The sequence below is a fragment of the Prionailurus bengalensis genome, chromosome X (assembly GCF_016509475.1).
Source record: "Prionailurus bengalensis isolate Pbe53 chromosome X, Fcat_Pben_1.1_paternal_pri, whole genome shotgun sequence".
Classification (NCBI taxonomy): domain Eukaryota; kingdom Metazoa; phylum Chordata; class Mammalia; order Carnivora; family Felidae; genus Prionailurus; species Prionailurus bengalensis.
The window spans coordinates 21,622,142-21,648,870 of record NC_057361.1 but is presented as its reverse complement, the minus strand read 5'-3'; positions in this window follow the sequence as shown (position 1 = coordinate 21,648,870).

Sequence of the window (26,729 nt, the reverse complement as noted above, 5' to 3'; positions counted from 1 at the left end):
AAGACAAAATAGCCATCCTAAACACTATTCGTGGTTTCTTCGTGTTTTCCTTTTCTTCTCACTTTTTTCCTCCATTCTGCTCATCTATTTTTAGCTCTTGGCTTCCACCAATCTTTACCAATTCTTAACCTTCTATAACTCCACGTTATTTTCTAGAGGAAGATTTGTCTACATGCTGCATTTCTAGGATTCTGCTGTTATTAGCCTAATAAGTATTCTCCCTCACACTCGCTGCAAAGTGGTTTTCTAACAGCACCAACAAATAAATGAATAAATAAAAATGTGACTTCATTTGCTACACATAACATTTGTACTTAAAAATAAGCTGCAGTTTTTATTTTCCATGCTCCCGAGAAATTTGCAAATCCATCAGGTCAAAATAACCAGCACATACAAAATGCCTGTTACTTATCACCAATTTTATTTTTAAGAGACATTTCAATAGTTGGCAGAAATGTCAATCTACACATTTTCCTTTGATTATAGAAGAGACAGCCTGCCATTATACCAGAAATAGTTAATATTACAGCAGTAGGCAGCCCAGAAACATACAACTCCTTCTGCTTTCCAATTTGTATTTTTTTTTAAAGATTTAGGAAGTCTAGTTTACGCCAAATTTTTTTTATATATATTTGAGAGAGAGAGAGAGAGAGAGAGAGAGAGAGAGAGAGAGCACGAGCCTGAGCAGGGGAAGGGCCAAAAGAGAGAGGGAGACACAAAATCTGAAGCAGGCTCCAGGGTCTGAGCTGCCAGCACAGAGCCTGACACGAGGCTCGAACACACGAACCTTCAGATCATGACCTGAGCTGAAGTCGGACGCTCAACCGACTGAGCCACCCAGGTGCCCCTATGTCAAGTTCTGTAAGAAAGTGTTGTATGCTTATAGCCTACCTTTTATGAGAATCTTCTACGAAGACCTTAGTCATTAGAAGATCTGTTTTTCTCCACAGAAATCTTTCTCATGTGACTTCTACAAATACATTGCTTAGGTTTTTGCTGGTATCTAGTATATGCTCACCACTGTTGTAGGACGTGCAAAAAATACTTGGAAAAATAATCTAGGATCTCCATGTTAAGTTGCCTATAATGTAACTGAAGAAAAAAGAGTAAGAAACACAAACAACCCAAGACCAAATTCAACTAAATCCTAAGATAATGGTACTTCTGGAGGAGTTCTGAAGATGGAAAATTAAGTGAAAACAGAAACACACAATGAAAAACCCAAAGAGAAGAGGTTAATATAAACCTTAGACATGATCGATTACTTATTGGCTCTATTCTTCACCCCAACCTCTATCCACAAGCTTTGAGATAGGACTTAGCCATTCCTCCATCAAAGACAGTATTTCCCCTGCACCTTGATTTTGGGAATCATCTTGTGACTTGCTTTGACCAATAAAATATTAGCAAGCAAAAGTCTTCAATGTGCTCCTGTGCTGGGCGCTCCCCTTTACACTCTGTCCTCCCTGTGAGAAGAGCATCACCCAGGTAAATGATGCTTCCTCATCCTGGGCCCCAGAAGGAACACAGATGGAGCAGAGCTAAGCCCAACTTTCTGCAAAGAGCTAAATTCATCTGGTCTTGCAGTTTCAAGTACAGCTATCCAGCTGAGCTCAGCCTAGATTAAGCTAATTGCAGACACATGACAAATTTTTTTTTTTTTTTTTAGCCACTGAGTTTTATTACCTAACAATAGCTGATTGATCCACTTGGAGATGGGTTACAGGTTGAACAGGTAAAAGGTAAAACAGTAAGATGGTCCTTGTTTTTAATAGAACATGCTTTGCCAGCTTTGAATATTTCATATTTTTTATTTAATTATCCACTACTCCATTCATCTTTATTAGTAGAAATTCTGGTGTTTCCTCCGAAAAAGCACCACCCTCCTCATTTGTACAGTAACTATAGTCACTAACTCAACCCAAAGTAGACCAATAAAGAATGAAAATTTTCCCAGCCCTGCAGAAAGCCCCCAGTTTCCAGCTTCCTTTGCCCTCATCACTATTTACATGACACTGCTGTGAAAATTCATCCCACAGAGATGGCTTTCCTTCTCCACTACCACAGTGATAGCCACACTAGCTCAATTGTTTGTGCAGGACTCAAAAGTATCACATCCCTGGCACTCTCGACATTACTTCCTTTTCAAAATGTCTACTTATGTCTCCCCATCTTCAAAGCACAACTGTTGGGTCAAAGCAGCTAGGTTGAGAGGGCATCAAAGCCTCAAGCACAAGCTGGGTGAGAACCAGGCCTCTCCTAATACTTTCCAGACTAGAAGTAAAAGAAAGGCTCTTCCCTGTTTTCTCTACATGAGCTTCTCTTCAAAACTTTTTCTTCCAGTAGAATCAAGGTACCACCATCTGATCAAAGAGGGTCTAATAACCTTCAGCCTCACTGACCAAGTGGAAAGCATTCCGATGCCTTTACTCCCATGGAGCTCCTTGTGTTTATGTAAATATGTTCTCCCCTGACCCCCAAAAGTGAACAACTATGTATACCTAGGAGTATCCTAAGAGGCAACATTTATTAGTTCATAAAAATCTCAAGTGCCTATCTAACTTCTATGTGTATACCTATAATGTCACTTAGGGGTTCAAGAGAGATTCAAAGAATCTCAATTCCCAGAGTCTTTTATTTACCTTGGACAAGCAATTTGTAGTTTCTTTTGCTAGAATTATTTTTAGATTCTCTCTTACCTAGTATCCCACCACAAACACCAAACCCTAAAGACAAGAATGAATTCGAGATATCTATATGCCATGCATGCTTTTAAGAAATAATGATTGAATGCCAAATAGATCCAGGCATATTACTAGGTGCTAGGGATACTTAAACAAGTTACATCTCAGGTCTTCAAGTAGCCCTGTATGTAATGGAAGACACAAAAGGGAATTGTAACTCCTTCAATTGCCAAGAGATATTGTGTCTTGTAGGGAAATATTACAACAATGCTCAGCAACATCGTGTTGCTTAAGTACTTTTTTATACCAATATTTAACTACTTTGGATCCATGAAAATGAAGTTACTGAATATATATTGACATAAAATGATGTTTTTGGTATTTTATTAAAAGGCACTTATATGCAATATGGCATCAACACATTCCTATTTTATGTTAATAATATGTACGCATGTAAATGTATATTATAGAAAAACATAACATATTGGCTAGCATGTTAATTATCTTTTGGTTGTGAGATGATAGTATTTTTTTTCTGTTTATTTGTATTTTCTCATGTGTCTACAAGGATCATGTACTACATTAAAGAAAAATTAAAGGTAATTTGTTAAAAAATGTTACCACACATGAAGACCAAGCTTCCCAACAAAGTAAGATTGTTCATGGTGAGGCAAATTAGAAATGGCAAAGCAACACAAACTCCTCTTCACTCTAAGACTCTACTCTTATGTTATCACACCACTTCGTTCTCTATTGGAGTCTAAATGCAACCAATCCCTCTCCACATGAAGCCCCCTTCTTAAAAGACATTTTTGCAAGTAATTTCAAATGAAATGTTTTAGGATTTAAAGTCTTATGTAAAATCTCTTTCCACATCATCAAAACTAAGAATTCATTTACTTGAGAGTATGACTTATCTTCTACGTTATTTGCATAAGGACTTAAGCACAAGATTGGTAACTGCGTATGCTAAGATGCCACATGTAATGGCAAACTGTTTCTCATCTATGCGTCAAGAGGCAAAGTATATATTTATGGGCCTAGTATGAAAATCTGTTAACCTTTTGCTTTCCTTCAGAGGACATTATAATTCACATTTTCTGAATTCATCTACTGTCCTTCCTATTTTTGCCCTGAAATATCCAGCCATGCTGTTATTATCTACATTGACTTGGAAATAGATGGCAAAAAATTAATTTATTGAGCTTGTACTATGTGCCAGATACTGTGTAAACTTTTTTCTCAATCTTTCTTGCTTAATCCTCAAAACAACTCTGCAAATATTGTTTTACTGACATCCCTTTTCATAAATTTACAAAATTGGCACTTATAGGTCCCACTAAAAGTAACCAGGAACACTGGGAGAAATTGCTGATCCAAGGCTAGGGAAGGTCAAGTACAAGATGAACCTGAAATATTCTGGGAGGCAATAAAATCATGCAACATTCAAAAAATGAAAAATACACTGGAAACAGATTTAATGAGCTCCTACTGACAAAATCGGGACAATTTGGTCATCAAAATGGCAACATTAATGGTTTATAACAACTGAATTAAAAAAAAAGAATCCATGAATTCACACTGAGACCATACATGGTTAGATGAATAGATAAGCAATTAAGTAGGTAGGTAGGTAGATAGATGGATCCATGTATCCACAAAGAGGGTAAAAATAAAGCTCTTTATAATAAAATGTCAAGTGATAAACATAAAAGAGTAGTAGTTATAAGCATCACCATTTTGCAAACTCTGTAGAAATAATTTATACAATAAGAATTATTAACGGGTGGGAAATATTAGGTGAAAGTTTGTTAGGGAAAAGGATATTTACATAGTATTTCTGCATGGATAGCTTGTTAATTACAAAGGTAAATGTGTGCCTTTATAGCGGACACATCTTTTGATTACACCTTAGTCAAGTGATCCAAGTTAACATCACCAAAAATGAAGCAAACAGACAAGTTTCTCCAAATGCATGCAGTGAGCAGAACACATCATCATTCACACAGGATTTTTTTTTAATCAATAATGCATGACCTGAATCAAGTCATTAAAAAAAACTTTAATCCAAAGAGGGTGACATTCTACAAAATTCACGCAGACTTTTCAAAAAACAGCAACGTTAAAGAGTCATCATGTCAAAAACTTACTCTTAAATGATTAGTAACAATAGGGGTAATAGGTACTGAGAGTAGAAAATATAGCAAATAAAGAAAAGCGGTCAATCTAGGTGAAGGATATACGGGCACTGATTCTAACTTTTCTTTAACCTTTGCTCAAGATTTAACACTGTTCAAAACACCAAGTTGGGAGAGAAAGGAGTTTAAGCTCAACTTAATCAAAGACAGGAAGGGAGTGAGCAGTGGCACCAGGATGGAAGCCCAGACACTGTTTGCCAGGCCTATCAGGACTCTTGACCACACCTCCTCAATCACAGCAGCCAGAGGGATCAAAATGCTATCTGCTCAAACCCTGCCAGGGGCTTCCCATCTCCCTCAGGGCAAAAGCTAACATCTCTATGTCCAATATCTTGCACGGCCTTGTACCACTTCTACTCAAAGCATGGTTTGTGGAAGTGGAAGATGTTAGAAATGCAGAACCCCAAAGCCCACTCCAGATCCACTGAATCTGAGTCCACACTTCAACAACATGTCCAGAGGATTCCAGTGTACATTAAAGCTTGAGAAGGGCTGTCTACTTGACTGGGCCTCATTACTAACTCTGACTTCATAGACTTCCAATCTCTCTCTCTCTTGCTCAGCTCCAGCCATATCAGCCTCCTTTCATTTCTAGAACATTCCACACACAATCCCACTTCAGAGGCTTTGCACTTGCTAGGTCTTCTGCCTGCAGAGAACTTTCCTAGATACCCACCTGGCATGGTTACCCTAATTCCTTCAGGACTCTTCTCAGATACCTAATCAATGAGAGTTTCCCGATATAACATCTCAACTCCTCTGCGTTCCCCCAAGAATTCCTATTCCGTGGACTCTGCTTCCTTTTTACCCATGATCCATATCAACCACCTGACATACTAGGTCTTCACCTGTTCATCTGTTCATTGTCTTTGTTTCACCGCACCCCTGTAAGTTCCATGAAAAGTGGACTTTTTTTTTCTTTATCTCTAGTTTCTAGAATAGTACCTGACCCATGATACTTACATAAAAACACTCTTAAAATGAACTGATGAACACAACATCTTTAATTCTTAGAGCAGCCATATAATTGCCCACATTTTAGAGAAAAAGGGGTTCAGAAATGTCCAGGAACTTGTCCAAGGTCACTCAGCTAATAAGAGCTGTAGCCACCATTCAATCTGGTATCTGAGTCCAAATCCGATACTCCTGGTAACTGTTTTACAAGTTATAATGGTATGAAAAAGACCTCAACCTACAGAATGACTGTACTTCCCTGAGGAGGAAGATGTATGCTTACCATTGGCAGGGCCTTTTACAGATAAAGATTTTCCTATATGAAGTATTTCTTTTTTCTTCTTCGGTTATTCCAGAAAGGAATCAGGACTATATTGCCTCACTGGAGCATCCTGGCGCCCATGTGTATCAGGTTAGTATGTGATTATCCACGTGGGCTAGACAGGGATCCTATCGATCAAGAGCCACAGAGACGAGTGCCGGTGACCACCGTAGGCCTGGGGTGATAGCACTCTCAAATCACTGATGGCTCCTAAATGTACTGCTGCAGCTGTGACCTGGGTGCTATCTTTCTTTGGGTCACTATGTGTGCTGCAGCCGAGACGGGAGCTCCCTCTGTGTATATCACCCGACTGCTCTTCATGTCCTTACTATTCTGTCACCCAGAAATGTATTTTATTTGATTTTAAACTCAATGACCTGAACTCTGGAAATGCATTTTGGTTAATGACTTCACTTAAAACATCTGACACACATGCAGGCATATAAATCAAGGCATTTCCTCCTCTCAGAGGAGGTCAGGGGATCTCAAAACTGACTCAACTTTAGAAGCACTGGGGGAGCTTTGAAAAATACATACTCATGCCTAGGCCCCAGCATAGATCTTCTTATCTAACTGGTTTGGAATGAGTGCCAAGCATCTGTGTTTTGTCAGAGACCCCAAGTATTTCTAACAATTAACCATTTTAAGACCTCAATATACATGCAGACATACGCACATGCATACACACACACGCACGCATAAAGTAACATCTCACATAGTCTATAGCAACATCAGCTCCAAAAGAGACAAATACCCAACACATGATAAAGAGAGTAAGTTACTGAACTGACCCACGACAAACAGCATGGACCTGACTCAATGACCAGAGTCAGTAAGTGCCAAGAGTCCATTGACACCACTGATTGAGCTGCTCACTGTGCTGTGTTTATTTGCTTTCAGTCCTTTTTCAGGACATTACATCCCAGAGAGAGGCATCTAGCAACCTTGGATACATCAACAACGTCGATTCACCTTCAAGAACACTCTTTACCAGACATTGTAACATGTGGCTACCATACCTCAAGGCCAGCAACCCAAATCCTCTACTTTGCCATTGAAGAAATGGCATAGTTATCAACCGTGGGTAGTTCTGCCACCATTACCCTCTTATTTGTCATTACCAAATCTAGTTATATTTGTTCCATTTGTTTGCATTAGTTAAGCACCATCAAAGTGAGAAATCAACCACTTGAGGACTAGAGTTTTCTTAAGGAGGTAAGCTGCTATCTAGTAGGGTAAGAAACCTTGTTGTAAACAACAGAGAGTATTCCTGTAAGGAAAAAGCTTCAGACTATTTGCTAATGCTCTGGATGTAAATTTTGCTCACACCAAAAGCAGCATCAATTTTTCATAACTTTGTTCCACTTCATTTGAACTTTATTCATCTTTATGAAGAAGAAAGGCAGTTGTGGGGGTGGGGAAAGGCAGTGAGAAGTAAATGATATGTCATCATTCCCCATCAGCCCTCCCCATTACCACAAAGCCCACTGATCTCTAACATCTTAATTCTTAACTTCCTTCCAGTTCAAATCCCCTTTCCTCCAAGAAGCCATCCTCTAAGCAACCTTCTTTTCCTCTTTATCACTTCACGATTCATTTTTGCTTGGTATGATGTTGTTTCATTAATTACCTTTTTATGGGCTTATACCTTTTTCCAGTATCTGAACTCTGCTCATCTTGAGGACAAAGTCAATTTGTTACTACAGTTCTTACCCAATTTGTGAAAAATTTTTTTCCTATGCATTCAAAATATAGTCAAGCAACAACCAGTTCCAAAAATCCTAACCAGATGAGAATTTTTATACACGAACTTCTAATTTCCAAGCACTCTGGAACCGTTTCATAAAAGTTTAGACCAACATAATTTTTTAAAGATCAACTTAAATACCATTTTAGGCTCTTCTCTAAAGGCATTCGACCATTCCTTACTTACCTTCAACATAATGTGTAGCGCCACTTGAGGGCTTCTGCATTTGCTTTTAAGTTGGCTAAAACATTCTGTCCTTTGTTGTTTCCTTGCCTGCTTCTTACTTGTCAATTCAGCGAAAACATTCTGTCCTTTCCTCTATTCTTACCTGCTTCTTACCTATCATCGAGGTCTTAAATATTTCTGTTTCAAAAGGCCCTCCCAGACAACTCAATTTAAAATAGCTGCCAACACACCGTTATACTCCATCACTCTATCATTCCTGGTTTTCTTCATTACATTTAGCTATCAGCACACATTTTGATTCATTTCACTGAAAATCTCTCATTCATCTACTTATTATTACCTAGTCCCTGACATTCCCATGTATGCTTCATGTGGGTAGTCTACTATTCTGTGGTGGTCACCCCTCCCTCCCTCAACTGGTACACAGTCAATACTTGCTGCAGGAGTGGATGTGGATTAGCCTGAAAGTTGAGAGGTGAGCAGTTTCTCAAACAGCAAGTCGACATCTGTAACTAAACAGTTTTCATTTACATGTCCATTGCGTTTCTATGGCATCTCTAAGTTCTTAGTAAAAAGAGACCTGAAACCTATTTGTACAGAGATGGAGGAATGAGTTTGCTAGATACAGGAACAAAGGACAAAGCCAACTCCTAACAAACACTGGGCCCCCCTCCCCCTTCTCATACACGTATCCAGTGCCTACAAGTAATTTCCTAATCATCATTTGTTAAAATCACTACATATTTAAATCACATTACCTTATCAATGATCATTTCCATCAGTTGTCCTTCCATTATCTTTGGATAATTCTTTCCTTTACCAACCCCCTGCCAAGAAAAAGAAATTCACCTGTTAAATTAAAACGCTCTCAAGTATAAATAACATGTATATGTCTGAGGAAATAAGTAACATTTATAGTGCATTACTCAACCCTGAATTTAATACATCTTTAGCTTCAGTAACCCAGGAATTTTTTTAAGGAACTTTAGCATTCTGGGGTCAAAAGTATGTTTTTAAGACTAAACAACTTTTTTTCTTTTCCTTATCTCTAGCCAAGTTTTCTTGTTACCTAACCTCTGAATGAAAGTCATCAAGTTTTCTTTATATTCTCTCAAAGCAGTTGACACTTCCAATGACTTTTATGTTCAACAGCATTTGTTCAGAGGTCTGACATTGACCCACAGGTTGTAATATCTTTCAAGCCCAAGTTTTTCACCAGCTGAACATTGTTTCCTTTATCATTATTTATGTCAACAAACTTTAGTCCAAATCAATTCCATCTGAACCTTAACAGAAAATGTTTTCTTGATATTGCCACCTTAGTAGCCTGAGACCTGCCCAGATACATTTTGTCACAAGTAGGCAGAGAGCTAGAGCGCTGGAAGAAGTCTTTTTGAGGGGATTTAGTCACATTAATTGAAATTTAAATGACAGAATATGAAAATAAATTTTTTCTGGAGACAAGCAAAGTTTCCAAACCAAAGGATGTCTTTCCAAAGGAATCATTGAAATGCAAGAAGCTGTAAAACTGATTTTAGATGAAATCATGAATCATCCTAGTCAGAGCTTGCCACATGCCAACCACTTATCAAGTCACTGCTATATACTCAAAAGTTTTTGTCCCTGGCATTCTTTAATGATGGTTCTATACTTGGTGAGCTGTAACCAAAAATTCTGATGAAAAATCAAAATAGTATTGAGTGGAATATATGTGGAAAAATCCACAAAGATTTTCTTGGCTGAGGGACTGTAGCAACTTTACACGATGCCTGGTGTTTATGACCCTGCCGCTGTGGTTTTACAAATTTCTCCGTCAGCTCTACAACCTGTTAGGAACGTGAAACATGCAAGACCAGTGTGATAAACACTGTAATGACCGAGCTGGTCATCACTCGCTATCACCCCTCCAGATCCACTCTTCACCATTTCGCATTCTTTTCTGTGCCCTGGAAAGATGATGTGCATGAATTCCACTAATGGGTTCACTTCTGGATTTGTCTGACCAATGATAAGCATTAACAAGAGGTGACAGAGTGAGAATATTTATTTCCTGCAGGCTCACTGCACACAGCTCTTGTCTGGAAGCCCTCTCCACCTCTGGGGTTCAGAAACCACTCCATCCATTCACCATTTTGAGCCTAGATAGTGCTGTTACTATGCAGGATACTGCCTCGTGATATCCTTCTACCTTATCCACACATTGATCAATAGTCCTTTATGAAACTCTCCTAAAATTACCCAAATGAGCTTCCAAGGGATTTCTGATGAGACCAGCAAGTTTCAAATGCCACTTGGTAGGAAAGAAAAGCCATCATACCTTAAGAGAAGGATGCAATCAAATGGGATATAAAGAATGATGGTATCAATTATTAAACCATGAAGTTTCCATGAAATGTTACTGGGATTAAGAAAGATCAAAGCCTGGTTGGGAGCTAAACCTGGACTGAGAAGATGTCCAGCAAAAACTGCAACTACAAATGGAGTGACAAGAAAACATAATATATGGATAGCAGCAAGAGAGTAGATCTTAAATGCTCTCACCACATACACTCAAATTGGTCATTATGTGAGGTGATGGATAGGGTAACTTTACTGTGGTCATTATTTCACAACATATACACATAACAAATCATCACACTGTATGCCTAAAATATTCACAATATTTTATGCCAAATCTATCTCTACAAAGCTGGAGGCAGAAGGAAGAAGAGGGAAACTCTGGTGGGAAAGGGACTTTGGCAAAAGCACCAAAATAATAATAAAAATGTGGGAGCACAGTTACCTGAGCAGTTAACTGGTCTACATGTGTTTCAAAACGTCCGGTGGAGAGGTAAATTTATGATTTAAATACTGGCATAAACCATCCAATCTGGACCAGGCAACATACGGGAACATTCCGCCCACAGGGATGCAGGCACTCCAGGGCAGATAAAAAGAGCACCTGCTGCTCCTGACACAGTGACATTTAGGAGGGTGTTCAGTTGTCAGCTGTCATATGATGCAAGAGAACAAACTGAGATGCAGAATAGTTTGTCCTGGGGCTTATGCTATTGTGTTTTTTTTAAACCTCTGACCATCTCATCAGACATCTATCTCTACACCTGACATCCTTTATAGAATACTGAAGCCCCTGTTGCACCCCATCTTACAGAGTGAAGTAGTGGCATGGGGCAAAGACTCAAGTGCTACTGCCCATGGTGACCAGTGCAACAAGACCATCACCTCATGTTGGGAGTCGATCAGCCAACCTACCCTCTGCTTTTAGTCTATTCTGGCAGACAATCCAAAAGCGCTAAGTTTCTGGTGTCTGGCATTTACTTTCTCGTCTACCTAACTGCTCTGAGATTCTAATGTCCCATTAGTAAAATGAAACAGCCATACTTGCCCTTTCCATGTGCTAAAAACTGCTTCTGAGGAACAAATTAAGTAATGCCCATGAAAGCATTAGATAAGCTGAATAAAGGCAACTCAAGGGAAAGCTATTACTTAGGAGGATGGGGAGATGGTAGGAATGGCAAGGTAAAAACCTCTCATAAATTCTTAGCAACATGAAAGCTTAATTTTGGTGTCCATGCCCTAAAATGATTTAGCAGTATACTAAAGGATGTAAGTGTCTTCAATCTATGGTTTCCCTCCAATTCACATTAGTACTGATCCAATTATGTTAGGTATTATATTAAAATGTAATGTTGCCTTTTGTGTATGGCTTCATAGTTCCGTTCCCATCAACTACAACAGTGTCTCCCACACTTGGATAAAACCTCTTCTGTCATGTATTCCGTATCTTTTGAAGACAACTCGGGCATATAAAAATGTCTAAGTTTCTCTAGTTTGCAATGCTTGCTGGCAAGTGTCAGTGGATCATATCTCAAAAATTCCTCTGGACTACTATGAAAATTTGCAAGGGTGACCTTCACTGTGGCCTTCTCTCCCTGAAGTCAATCTGGTGTCTGCATCTGCACTGCATGGAATTATAACAACCGTTTATGACCTGCGAAATAAAGGACCAAAAAAATGGATGGGCCTCTTCCATCACAACACCTCCTAGGGATGGGAAAGTGTACTCTAAAATCCATGAGATGGGGACACAGAAGAGAAGCCAAAGAGAAAAAGATTAGGATTAAAAAGGTTTTGAGGTCCAAATGCAAAAATCAAAAAATAATGCTCACTGCAAAAGTACACTATTTACCTAGTGTTCACTGGTTAACTCCTAGTTATATTAAGGAACCATTAACCCCATCAATGATGCCCTGCTTTATCTTATAAAAATTACCCACACAATGGCTTTCAGGCAAACATATTGTGTGCATCACTCTAGAGAGAAGTCAGTATCCATGACTTTTCATATGTGGTGGTGAATATTTGGCTGTGAGAAATTAGAAGGTATTTTTTCTCTAAAAGATTGCCTTTATGGCAATTTTTCAAACCTACACTTAAGTTATGGCTTCTTCCATTACAGCTTCTGTAGCGGCAGCTCTTTCATTCCAGAATTCTGGCCCAACATTTTATTGCAGTAATAAAGTAATAAGAATCTAATCTCTTTCGAAAGGGTTTGCAGAAAGGATGAGTGCAAAATTGGCACAGGATGGAGTTTATGACCTTTCTCCAGTGAAGTACAGACCAAATAGGTCACAATCTGATTTTTTCCCTAATTTGTCTTTATTCCAGAATGTCCTGCATGTTATGCAGAGATCTCTAATATTCGTGACTATTTCAGAGCAGTAAGGCATAGTTCATTCAATGTTTGAGTTAATTCCACAAGGTTGCTACATAAATACTGAATTTTCAGAATGAACTTCCTGCCTTGTCAGGATTTCTCAGCTGGATCCCCACAAGCCTGGAGCTTCAGGTACTGCACAGCTCATGGTAATTCTTTTGGATCAAAGATAACAGAGAAAATGTACGAAGAGAGATTTTTAGAGATCCCAAAAGACCAGGGCATTCGAGTTAAGGACAGGACACAGATATAAGGCAATCAAATCCAGTGGTTCTCCTGGCTCCCAACATCCCATGCAGAGCAGGTGTCCACCAACCACTTGAGCAAATACATCATCACCAGCTTACCTTAGTATAGGGCCCTGATCTCTATTCTTCTGTGTTTTAACCAACTAAATGCCACCAACATTGATGACTTTGAAACCTAACACATTTTCCTCTTTAGTAGAAGTCATGACTGGAGTTGAAGGTTGCATGCCATAGCAGTTATGAACTAATGCCAGAACTAGTTTCAAATCCTGTGTCTCTTTTAGTGACTGTATCATCTTAGACAAGTCACCTAAACTCTCCCAGCTGTTTCCTTACCTATAAATTGATGGGCATGTTAATAGGTTTTGTATAAACCCACACAACATGTTTCATTTAGGGATTGTCATATGGTAAATGCTCAAAAAATATTTGATGGTGATGATGAAAAACAATTCAAGATAGTAATAAAGGTACTTCAAAATAAAAACAGTGAGAAGTAAAATCCATTCTGCTCAGAGTAAGTCAACAATGTGGAAAAGATACCTAAGAAAGTAACAGTAAATCCAAGAGATAAAGGCAAATGAATAAAGAGCTGAAGGAAGAGAGGCAAGGAAAATCCAATGATCATCATCTTAAGTGATGGCAATGATAAAAATAATCGTACCAGAAAGACAGCCAAATAAACAAATTAATAGAAAAACATTCTCAAATCAAGTTTCAAATCTACAAATCAGTGTAACACAATGTATTCTGGAAAAAGATTATAAAGTACTCAACATGAAGACCTAGCCTGGTGAATTTCTTGAACTTCAAGGGTAAGAACCCTGTAGGCATTCAGTAGTGATAGTTCATCACCTACAAATGGGAGAAACTAGACTTCCAGGAGACAGAATAACGTTTCTAGAGTTTTGGGGTAGGGGGGAATGTGATCCATTAATATTCTACCACTTAAAAATGTAACAGAAAATTATTCATCCAATTCGGATTCTGGAAATATTACCTTCAAGGCTTCAATTCCAGTCATCAAGAAAGGAATGAAACAAGCCATGGCACAGGGCACTCAATCAATCCACTTAAATACACAACCTTAAACTGATTCCTAGTCTATAAAATAATGATCCCTGAAACAATCTTCAGTGTTTCTTCTGGTTCTATATCTTGCCAATTTCATTAGAGGCTTACAATTCTTGTATCTCAGCTTTTAAAACAGTGTCATTATTCATTTTTTCTTTTAGTGCTGAATCACATTTTAACAAATATATTCTCAACATGAGGCACTGTGCTTGCCACTTGGGATGAGAGAAAACAAAATGGTGATTAAGAAACTCATCAGGCTTCCCATATTCACACTAATGTTGGAGACAGACACAATTGTTTGCATTTATATAATTATAATAAAAACCACTGCTCAGCCTTTTGTCTACTATCAAGTGTATACAATTATAATAAATACCACATATACCTGGAGCAGTTATAGGCCAGCTTTTCCTGGGAAATTAGGAGAAAAATTTAAGTTGGAGTGTGACACAGGGGTAGTTGTTTTCCAAATAAATTAAACAGTATATATGTAGGCAGAAAGATTAAAAAAGAAAAAACTGTGTATTTGGAAATTTTTTATCAAAATATGTGGCTAGAACGTAAAATGTACAATTAGTAATGACAGATGAAATTGGCAAAATAGAATAGGGTCACCTTGCAAAGGTTAAATGGGGGATCCACTGGAAATCGTTTCTAGACAAATGCCTACACCATCAGTGCGCTGAACATTAAGTAGAAGATAAAAGTTCAGAAGCATCCCTGCTAACTGTAGCATGGCTGACATGGGGAAATATAATGTTTTTCTAAAAATTTATTACATAAATTTCAAGTACTATGGGGAAAAAAGTAAAAGAGCTGCCAATGAAGAAATGTAAACAGAGATGTAATGGAGAGATGTGAACAGAGACTTCAAAAGGCAGTTCACCTTTGTCGTTCCATTTTTGGATCCCTGCCTCCACCATGAAAATCTGCCTATGTTAGAGGAATTCAAGAAAAGCAGGGAAGAAAGCCTAAGTGTGTTAGCCCAGGTCATCCTAACTGGCCATCCCCAAGTCCATGCCCACAGTCTGGATGGGTAGACATTCAACCAGAGGGCATGGGTACAGCAAAGTATGGAATGTTAGGGCATATTATCAATCTACCCAAGTCTTCAAATAAAAAAGAACAAAGCTTAATTTTAATATTTTACAATAGGACTCATGGATTTAACTTAGATACATAACCACGTCACTTTAACGAAAGAAGCCTTCAGTCCCAACTCCAACTTTTACAAGGGGAAAATAACCAATGTGCATCCCTATATTTGGCTAGGATCATACTGTTTCTGTTTCTAGTACTCTATTATTCATAGGTTCAAGGGTTTTTCTTTAAGATTCTTAGCCTCTTTCTTACCCCAATCTCCAGGTCATCTGATCTATTAGTACAGTGTATGTCTATACATCTATCACCTATTACTAATAAAATTCATTACATACCAACTCCATGTAATATTATGTACAATTGCTCATTTGATGCTTCAAACAGCCTCATGATGTGGGTAGTATCATTGGCTCCATTTTGTAGATGAAAAATCTGTGTCTCATAAAGACCAAATAACATGCCCAGGGGGTTTATACAACCCCAACAAAGCAGCAGAGGTCGAGCTTGAACTCAGGTCTTAAGCCCCAAACTAAACTGTGTGCATGTGACAGGGGCTAATGGTCTGTTTCCACACCCACTTCACAAAATGGCACATCCAGCATATCCAGTGCTCTACAATCCTGTCAGGCATTTCTGCTTTCTCAAATGCTTCCCAAGTGTCCAGAGTCCAATCCTTCTGATTCTTACTGAGTAACACACCAGCATGTTTATAATCAAGAACATGTAAGAATGAGGATGAATGCAGACGAACTTGATATTGCAAATATCCTAAGTTAAAAATATTTCTGAAATACAACTGCCTATAAAAATGAAAACATGATAAATACTCAGGAAGACTTGCCCAATTCGCTCTACTGAAGAAAAAAAAAAAGTTCCATGACTGAGAATTAGACAAAGGAGTCAAGACACAATCTTCACAATTTTATACATTAACAAGAGAGAATATGTAATTCAACCAAAATATAAAACTCCATGTGTTTATTTTCCTCTACAGCAAATAAGCAAATTAGATTTTTTAAATGCTGTTTGTCAATAAGTAAATGTGACTGCATTAGTGGTTTGCCATATTTGATGTGGCTAGGTCATGTAGCCTCCATGTCCAAAGAGAACCCTGAACCTCTCTGCTATCTTTGCCCACTTTCAGAATAGAGAGATGTCCTTATTCCTGTCAGTTGGCAGCAACCTTAGACTGAAGGTCTCAGTGCCCTTCAATCAACATATTATGTGAACTGTTTTCCTGAGTGATCTTTGATTAGGAATTAATTTGAATTTTCTATGACCCCTAGCAAGAGGATGATCCTCTCTTTCAACGACGTTATTGTTCTCAAAATGCTCTGGACTAAAAGATACACTCTTTTAGTTCACAATCCTAGACCTTGGTACACAAACATGCAGAACTTAATTCTTAGGAATTGCATGATACCGGTGCCAAGGCAAATGCAAAGAGGGGGCAAACTCACAAAAGGTGGCAGAACAATAAGAGAAAAACACTGTGCTTTATCTTCCCTCCTGCTGCTCATCATTAAATTAGCATTGCTGTGGTCTCCCAGGTCCTCTGATGGTTGTGTTTGTGGCAAGGTTTCCCTCAGATTCTGCAGTTGAGTTTAGATGGATTAGGTATTAAGCATCATAAAGTTCTTCGATAAACAGGGCATGATCTTTGTCCTCTTGGGAGAACATAGGCAAAACCTTATAATCGCTTGCTAATTGCCCTGAGTAAAGTAATTTGTTTTATCTGTCTGCCATTTGGTTTCCTGCGAAGTGCAGGGAAAAAAACTATTATGGGATTTTGCTCCAACTAATTACTACTATTTTATCATGAAGACTGTTCAAGCGTAATCCTCTTTCCTTGGCTTGCTTTCTCCTTGAATTTAAAGTCTTATGGTAAGCCAAGAAGTAGTTTAAACATACCAGACTGTAATAGATACTCCTGATTTTTAGCCTCCCACTATAATAACATGCAATGATATTTTAGTACTTTAAGTCAACAGCTGCCAACAAGTGTTGTATATGGCCTCTCTTGGTACAAAGTTACGAAATGAGTACTTCCCTATCGAAAAGAATCATGCTGTAATTTATGATGACAGAGAATTTAGAAATATCATAGCTACACAGTGCCTTACAATTCACAAAGAGCTCTCATATACACAAGCTCATAGAACCTTCCCAATCATCATGCAAGGTAGCGTGGTGGGTTATTGTTCGGAAAATATTCATGTCCTGTCCCATCTCACATCCCAGAAAGAACACTTCCACACACCACTGATAATGACTCTGTGACTTGCTTTCGTTAGTGGGGTATTAGCAGACATGAGAAAACCCAAGACTTGAACTGTACTTGCAAAAGTAAGCTTTTGCCATTGCTGTGAGAAGAACCTATCCTAGGAAGCTCGTCTCCGAAGAATGACAAACAAGTGGGGCAGACCTGGACCCAACATACAGCCTGGAGCCAAGCCTGGCTGAGCCCAGCCTAGATCATCTTCATCCCAACTGACCTGCAGACACACAATCCAAAATAAATGTGTACTGTTATAAGACTTGGTGACACGGTGGTTGTTACACAACAAAAGCTGATGGATACACCTGATGTCATTACCCACCCCACACCCCCCCACCCCCGCCAGCTCCCTTTGCAAAGAAGGAGAAGATAAGACTCAGAAGTCATGTTACATGCTCGGAGTTTCCCCAGTAATTACCTAACAGAGCTGTAATTGCCCATCTGAAAGGAACAACAGAAGGTCAGTGACATTTATGAGGCTGTGTTTGATAGGTGTTTGATGCCAATAAAAGGGAAATTTCCATCTTGCTAGATGAAAAACAACATATATAAAGCCTGTTTTCCATTTGGCTTTATCTATTCAGAATTGGTTGTAAACACTGAGGGCTATGAGAATGGATACTGACAGTCTCAGTCACAATATTAATGAGATATATTGGCTAACAGAAACCCTCAAGTTTTATTTTCTTTATTGAGCCCATTAAGATGAAATCCAGCTCTGGCAGTATTCTCTCATTTGAATGGCTGGTGTGGTTTTCTTGATTGAAATGACTGCTCTGTTGAGTTGGATGAATGGCACTGCTAAAAAGTACACTGTCAAATATTGATAGCTAATTAGATGGATTTTATCATAATAGTCAACTGCACTTGCACAAAAAAGGAAGAGCTATTAAAGATCTTGACAAGAAAATAAACTGAGCCCTAGAACCTCAGTGTTTATTCAAAGCTCATTTCTAAATTTAGCACTCCAAGTAGGAAGATGTGTTTTTATAAAACCAGTGAATGATAAATCCAAGGGATTATGTACGTGTTTTAAGAAAAATCAGCACTGGGGTTAAGTAAACTATAGAATTGCTAGGACTCTTGACCAGCCAGCTTTCTAGAAGCTCTGGATTCCCCTGATTTGGTCGGACTGTTAAAATTTACAGGAACAATGTGAGCACGTTTTTCTAATAAAGAAGTCCAAGGACAAAGAAAAAAACTATTGCTGACACTGGAGACTAAATATAAAATTGTGGACATCTTTAAAGCTTGATGAACAAAGATGTCCACACTGGGTAAAGATTGAGGAACCAATGCAAAGTTCAAGAGCAAAACTGAGCACAAATTGGGAAGAAACTGAATTTGAGCAAGAGAGGGAGAAAAAGAACAACTAAAGAACTTCACTGATTTCAGCTAGAGATTACCATGATGCATTAAGTGGAAGACCATCCCAGAACTAAAGTTAACAAGTACCAGGGATAATAATGAGGATGGGCCAAGAGTAGGGATACTAGCATTATCGGGTGGAAAAGGGAGTTAGTAGATATTGAGACTCATTAATACAGTTCTGTTCCCATAAACTTTGATTTAAGGTTAGCATCAATAACAGCAAAGTAGCTATTACCCACCCACTACACTAGATGGAAAGGAATTAAATGCAGCAATGCCAAAAACTAATACATTAATTTATGAAGATATGGAGATGGCTCAGGTGGACACTACAGTTTCCTCACATACAGATTCATGAATTATTCTTGGCAAATGTACACAAATTATTTAGCTCATTTGTAAGTTTCCTCACAGAAATTTACTTATTTACCTTGTTTTTCTCTTTACCCTATAGACATTACCTGCACACTCAACACCTTCTCCAAAGGATAAAAAGGGGAATGGCAGTGATTCAATTTAACAAAAAGGTGACTGCCTAGACCCTGTCATGATAACAACAGTAATAACATTACCGACCCTTTGTTGAGTATTAGCATGCTCCATGAAAATGGCTTGACAGTCAACAAAGAGCATAATCTAGCCGATGCCTTCAAAAAGCTTACAGCCAAAGAGAGAAACTTTAATGATCGTTTATCAAGCAGTTATTCTATGTCCACTCTTCTAAGTGCTTTACTTCTGTATACTATGTCAATCTCATAAAAAAAAAACAAAAAACCCACGAGTTGGTGCTATTATCCCCATTTGATAGCTGAGGAAAGTGAAACCCATAGGGATTTAAGTAACCTGCAGAAGTTCAGAGAACCAGTAAGTCATACACTCTGGCTTCACAACCCATGGTCTTAATTTCTGTGCTACAACACTCCTTGTAATGTATTAAATAGCTAAATATAATTGAACGAGATAGAAAGTTGAGAATGGAGGCACCCTTTCTAACTGAACGACTACAGAAGGTATCACAGAGACACTAGTATTTGAGATGAATAAAGAGAAATTTATTTCCTTCCAGTCATTATTAATGAATGTCAAAAGACAAGTGACTAAAATGGTAATTGGACATTAAAAGTCAGTGATCATCCCAATCTGTACTCTCAAGGTACCAACACTTAATAATATGTTAGAACTAAGTCCTTTGATTACTGAAGAATACATTGGCTAAGCTTTGTCAGGCCTGTTAATAAAATATTACAACTTGTATCTTTCAGAGCACAGTAGCTATAAACTGCCTTGTTATTCATCTGCCTCCAACCTATTGATCCTAATAATGATTAAATTTATAAAAATACTCCACATAACTGATTAGACCAAAAGTCAGCCATTAAAGCCCGTAAGTCCCACCCAGTACCTTTTTTTTTTTTATAAATAAAGTTTTATTGTAACACAGACATCCTCATTCATTCATGTATCATCTATGGCTATTTTTGTACTACAAAGACAGTAGTTGCTAGTAGAAACTCTATGGCCTGCAAAGCTAAAATATTTACTATGTATCAATTTACATAAAAAGTTTTCTGATCGCTGGATTTTAATAGGACTTCAGAATGTTCTCCCCATTTCATGGAAATCTTGTCCTAACCGTATCAAAAACCGTCCCCTTGACTCTATTCAAAGGCTTCTGTAACATTCACAACAACGCCTAGAACATCAACATATCTTTTCCCAAATAAAGTAAAATCCAACCAACCAAGATTCAAGTCCTCTTGTTCTTTGTTAAACTTCCTTTGCCTTTTCAAAAGTGTTCTAAGTTACTGATGTCAAAGAGGTTATTCATCATTTTCAAGTAGTAGGTATACACCAGTAGAAAGTACTGTCCTAGTAGCAGTAAAGTTCACTTTAAATTACAAGACCATTCTTTCAAACTTTCCATTCTGGGAAGGACAATCTGGGTCCCAACAGGTGGCATGACAGGATCACAAAGTATCCATAAAGGCAGAACGTAAATTTATCATTGGGTTGTTTTTCACAATGGTATCTTCATAGTCCCTTCCAGAAACATGCATTCCAAATGAGATAGTGTTGTAAGCATATTCGCAGGAATGTACTTAAAGACTGAAAATCAGGCTTCTTCTTTTAGCTTTCCAAAGTAAGAATTCAACAGGCACTTTCAATGTTTGTTTTTCACCACAACCTCCTTCAAAATTTCTCTTACAGCCCCATGTTCTCATTCTTGCCCATCTTACCAGTCTTCTTCCAGGCTCTCTCCTGTGCACACCAAGTGCTGTGAACTGAAATGACTGTGTCCCCGTGGAATTCATATATTAGAGTTCTGCCCACCAACAGGTCCCTATTTGGGGCCCTCATCTGGTAGTACTGATGTCCTTTATATAAAGAGGAAGTCAGGCCAGGGTGTCCCCCACTACACATATGCACACAACACTGTCAAAAGACAACACAGCACCAAGGCCATCTTCAGGCCAGGAAAAGCACTCTCACCATGAATCACAGAAGGCAACACCTTGACTATGGACTTCCAGCACCAACAACAGTCAGAGAAACAAATTTCTGTTGTTTAACCCACTTGGTCTGTGATATTTTATTATGGCAGCCTAAACAGACTAATAAACCAAACCTAAACATCCTCCAGTGATTACCTCTCAAAAGTAACCCTTGAGACACAGCTCAGTAACATACACTTGGCTGATAGGCTTAGCCATTCTTATGTCAATACAAGGCTGCTTGAATTACAGCTCTTGGCTGGCGTCCAAGGTCTTCCACAATCTTAGTACTGCTAACTGTATTTCCAAACTCTAACAAAATTTAGGTGTTTTGCTCACTACACCTGAATATACCTTGCTCATCTCCACAATTGTTGCCCTGAATAGTCAGGAATGTCTTCATCCGTTTGAGCTGTTTTCAAGTTCCTTCTCCTTAATAACTTCTATCAACTATGGCAGTCTATACCACCTTCTTCCTCTCCATCAAACCTACTGCTCATAGCACCCATTTTCACTGATCTTAAAAATATGGAAATAAACCAAGTAGGTTTCCAAATATTTTTTCAATACACCAATAATTAAAACCAAAAATAGAAAAAAAAATAAAGTTGATTTCCACTATAGTAACAAAAGATACCTAATATACCCAGAAATATCTTCAGCCAAAATATATAGGATCCACCAAATAAATGAGTAAAACAAAGATAACATGTTTTTACAGAAAAAATGAATGTATTTCCTATTTATGTCAACAGTTTCCAAATTACCTTATAGTACCAAAATATCAGAATCCCAGTAGGATCATTTAAACCTTGACAAAAAAAGCCCCAAATTTAGCAATCATAGAAAAGGTTGAAATAGCCAACAAAATTTAATGAAAAGAAAAAGTTTATATAAGAGAAATAACTGTATTAAACAGCAGCTATTTTAAAAAACTAGAATACAGTGTTGTATTGGTACAAGATCACGTAAGCATAGAATAGCTTATGAACAGATACTAGTCTGTAAAAGACTTTAGTATTTGTTTCAAGAAGCACTTACAAGTCAATGGAAAAGATGGACAAAACTGAATGTAAAGAATAATGACTACTGGGAAATAGCCAATATACTTGTAAAATTAAATTATATACAAATGATACCATTAACTCTAAAAACTGAAACCTTAAAAAGCTGATGCGGGTAGATAAGCACATGCACTCTATGTGAAAAATTCATTTATCAGCCTGTTAACAGTGTAATGGATTTCACTGCACAAAACAGCAAAGCTTCTGTATTTAATATGTTAAAACTAAATTTTAAAGGCAAAAATGAAAAGCAAATCAGTGAAAAACATTGGAAGCAACCATGGCAAAGGATTACTGTTTGTAGTCCATAAGCAGCTCTAACACTGGGCAGAATGGTGGTAGGAAAAGCTACCCAATGGTTAACAGGGCTTCATCCCTGGGTGCGCTTCTTCTGCTCCTCTAACTAAGTGTATTTCAAGTTTTCAGCAGTAAACAAAAGGACTTATGTAATTAGAAAAAAATGTTATTAGGAGAAAGGAGAAGCCAAGTATAAATGAGAGGAATGAATTGCCAAGAAGAGTCTTTTTGGTTAAAGAATTAAAAAAAAAATACTTTAAAGGAACAGAAGGCCACTGATGTAAGAATTAGCATAAAAATAAGGCAAAGGGCTCTCTCCTGGAAGGTGGGTTACTCAGTGTCTCATTCTGGAAGGGGCTATGGTCAAAAGGACAAAGTCGAAGGAAAAGAACTTTGGAATATACTAAAAGCAGATTCACAAAGTATAATATACACTCAATTATATACTCTGAGACCAAATAAAACACTATAATCCAATTGAAAGCACTCTACTTCCATCTTATGGTTTATGAATAGTCACAAAAGTCTACAGGTGAATTACTATATCAGTATTCACTTTCAGATAATAGATTGATACTGTTAATACACATAAAATTAGGGAAATGTAAGAGGGAGAAAAATCAGGTTTCTAATATGGAACATGTATCAGCAGACAATCCCAATTTGAAATCAAGACCTTCTTGTTTGTGTCCTGCTTAAAGTCATCTGTGTTAAAAAGCAGAGGGCTACTGGAAGTTTTAAGAGTACTGTTTTTTTAATCACTAACATTTATAGAGGACCATGTGCTTTGGTCATATGGAGGAGTCAAGATGCTGAGGAGCTCTCTGCTCAATGAGGGTCACAGAGAAGAGGCAGTGATGACGCATTGTTTTAAGTATTGGAATGAAGACTGGCAAAGAGCTCTGACAGTATGTAAGGAGCATTTATTTCCAATGTGAGAGGTCAGAACCAACTTTCTGGGGAAAAAAATATCTTTAAAAGCAGAGACTTAAGAATCAAAGTAAGCCACATTAATACAGGGAAGAAAAGAATTCAAGGCCAAGGAGAAAAGCATGTGGCCCAGAGGCTCAGGAGAAAAGCACATCTTGTTGCTGGAGCACACAATGTGAAGGGACAGGGATGATGGGGAAAAAGGCTGAGAAGAGTTTAATCAGATTAAGGATTCTGACTTCTGAGAGCAATGGAAAACCATTTAAACAGGAACAGGAGGTGTGATATAATCAGGTCTCCAGATTTTAAGGATCATCCTGGCTATTATACAGAGGAAAAAAAGAGGCAGGGTGAAGAGACAGTGAGCTCAGCTAAAAGTTTCATACAATGAGGTAAGATAATAGCCAAAGCCAGAAAAGAGTGAAGATGCAGAGACATAAAGTTTTGGAAATACTTAGAGGTCAGAATCTTTAAGATTCAGTGATTGCATCACAGGACAATAAAGCCTTTGAATATCTGTAAAATCTAAATCATTAAATAAACTGACAAAGTTTTTCATAAAATTCCCTTATACTTTTGTTACCTGGGGAATCTGTAGTGGTTTTACCTATTATTGATACTGATGTTGACTGTTTTCACTTTACCTGATGAGTGTAACTAGAGGTTTTTCAATTTTATTGATCTTCAAAAAAAATTACATTTTGGCTTCTTTTTTTTTTTTTTACCTTTTGTTTTCTGTTGAAAATATTGATGTCCACTCTTACCCTTGTTTCTTCTACTTATTTTTTGTTTCATTTGCTCTTCTTTTTCAAGTTGTTGTTTTTTTTTTTTTTTTGAAAGCATGCAATAGAGCACACTCACACATCCAAGTGGGGGAGGGCCAGAGTGAGAAGAAGACAGAGTCCCAGGCAGGCTCCACACTATCGCTGCAGAGCCTGACATGGGCTCCAACTCAGGAACCGTGAAATCACGACCTGAGCCGAAGTCAAGAGTCAGACGCTCAATTAACTGAGCCACCCACCCAGGTGCCCCAACTCCTTCGTTTTCTATTGCTTTGTTTTCTGTGTCAGACTTGCTATTAAGCTTTATTCCTTGAGATCAGAACATCTAATCTAGAGCTAGTTTTTCTCCACTTCTGAGTACTTTACCCACTGGCCCGTGAATGAGGACTTTTTCACTCGGGGTTCTGGGAATAGTAGCTATTGCTGGCCCTGTGTGAGCACTGAGAATTGCTCCCTCAAATCTTGTCCAGTGACTCTCGCCACAGCTTCTGGTAGTTCCTTCCCAAGTACGCAGTGGTCAGTGGTGAACTAGAGACTCTCCCTAACTCTATCCTGCATTCTCTGGCCTCCTGGAGGTGGCAATGGTAATAGATAGTATTAAGACTGGAGTGACCACCAACTCAATCAAGTCCTACGTAGATATGCTCCCCTCTCTTTAGAGTATGTGGGTATCCATCATCTGATGGCTCTGAATTCTCAGCCAAAATCCACAAGAAAAAAACATTCCCATTTCCTCCTGAGTCAAACGACCTTTAGGGCCAGGAGGGTCCATCACTGGTATGGTAGTATGCAAGGAAAAAAGCTAAGTATCTGGCTCTTAGCACCACTACTTATGAAACTTGAATTTAGTTAGGGAGTTAAAAGACACATGATCCCAAGTTCCTTCCAATTTATGATTTCACACACTAATCTAAAGGAGTCATTTTTAAAACACTGTAGGAGAAAAAAAGGCTGTGCAGCAGGCCAAAAAAAATTTTATTTCATCAGGTTAAAATGAATAGCTAGGGGCGCCTGGGTGGCGCAGTCGGTTAAGCGTCTGACTTCAGCCAGGTCACGATCTCACGGTCCGTGAGTTTGAGCCCCGCGTCAGGCTCTGGGCTGACAGCTCAGAGCCTGGAGCCTGTTTCCGATTCTGTGTCTCCCTCTCTCTCGGCCCCTCCCCCGTTCATGCTCTGTCTCTCTCTGTCCCAAAAAATAAATAAACGTTGAAAAAAATAAAAATAAAAATAAAAAATAAATAAAATGAATAGCTAAACGACAAAAATGAGGGAAGGAGGATGGCTATTGTTTCATTAGCAGTGTAAGGGGACTAAAAGGCATTGTATCACTGATGTAATGTTTTCACATTTTAAGGAGCTTCTCAAAAAAGCCAGCAAGCCAGCTTCAGGGTCATTCTCTGTATCCCTAGTGGGCTATAGCACACCCAACATTAATTATAGTCATTCAGGGAGAAGTCTCTAAAACGCCTTCGACTTTGGGTCTCTCCCAGTAAAGGCTAAAGAAAAAGATCTTCTGACAGACATTTACATTCCTCTGCTTGATTCAGCTTTTATCTTCATAAGAGGGAAAAAAATTACAGGGCTGCAACATGTCACCCCTTTGAAGAGTTACTTAGAGGACAGTATCAATACCTACTCCCACCTACCTAAGCCTACCTTTCTTCTAGGTGATGGATTCATAATTCCCATGTATGAAACATGCTCAAGGATATTAATCTGGAGTTTCTCCAAATGTGAGAAAATACAGGCCCATCTTTGCAGTGTCAACTTTTGGAATATCAGCAAATCTCATTACTGGGAAGGAATGGAGTGGCTCGGTTAGGTAGGCAATTTCTATTTTATCTTTGGAATACGGCTCATATAAAATCAAGAGAAACAAGTTCAATTATTTTCCCCCACAGCCTTTGTGTTTGCCTATTAGTTAATCCCAGCTGAGGTGCTTCCAAGCAGAATATGGTCATCAGTACTGCCCTAAGAGCAGGCAACCCCAACCCCCACCCTGGGTATTCAATTCGGAGGGACCAGCTCTGGTCTTCCTCGAGGCACCACCCTCTGGGTACGAAGAGGAAGCTGAAGGTCCAAGGGTACATCTTCACTTGGAAGCCATTCCCTGCCCTGACGTGGGATTCCAAAGCCCTGGAATTCCCCAAGTCTGTAGTAACAGATCACTTCCCTGAATCTGGCCTCCCAAGGCTAGCAGCGCAGGCACACACCCCCTCAGCCTAGGGCAGCTGTTTCCTAAGCCATAGAGAGAGGCTGGATGGGATGTTCAGGTGTCTGTG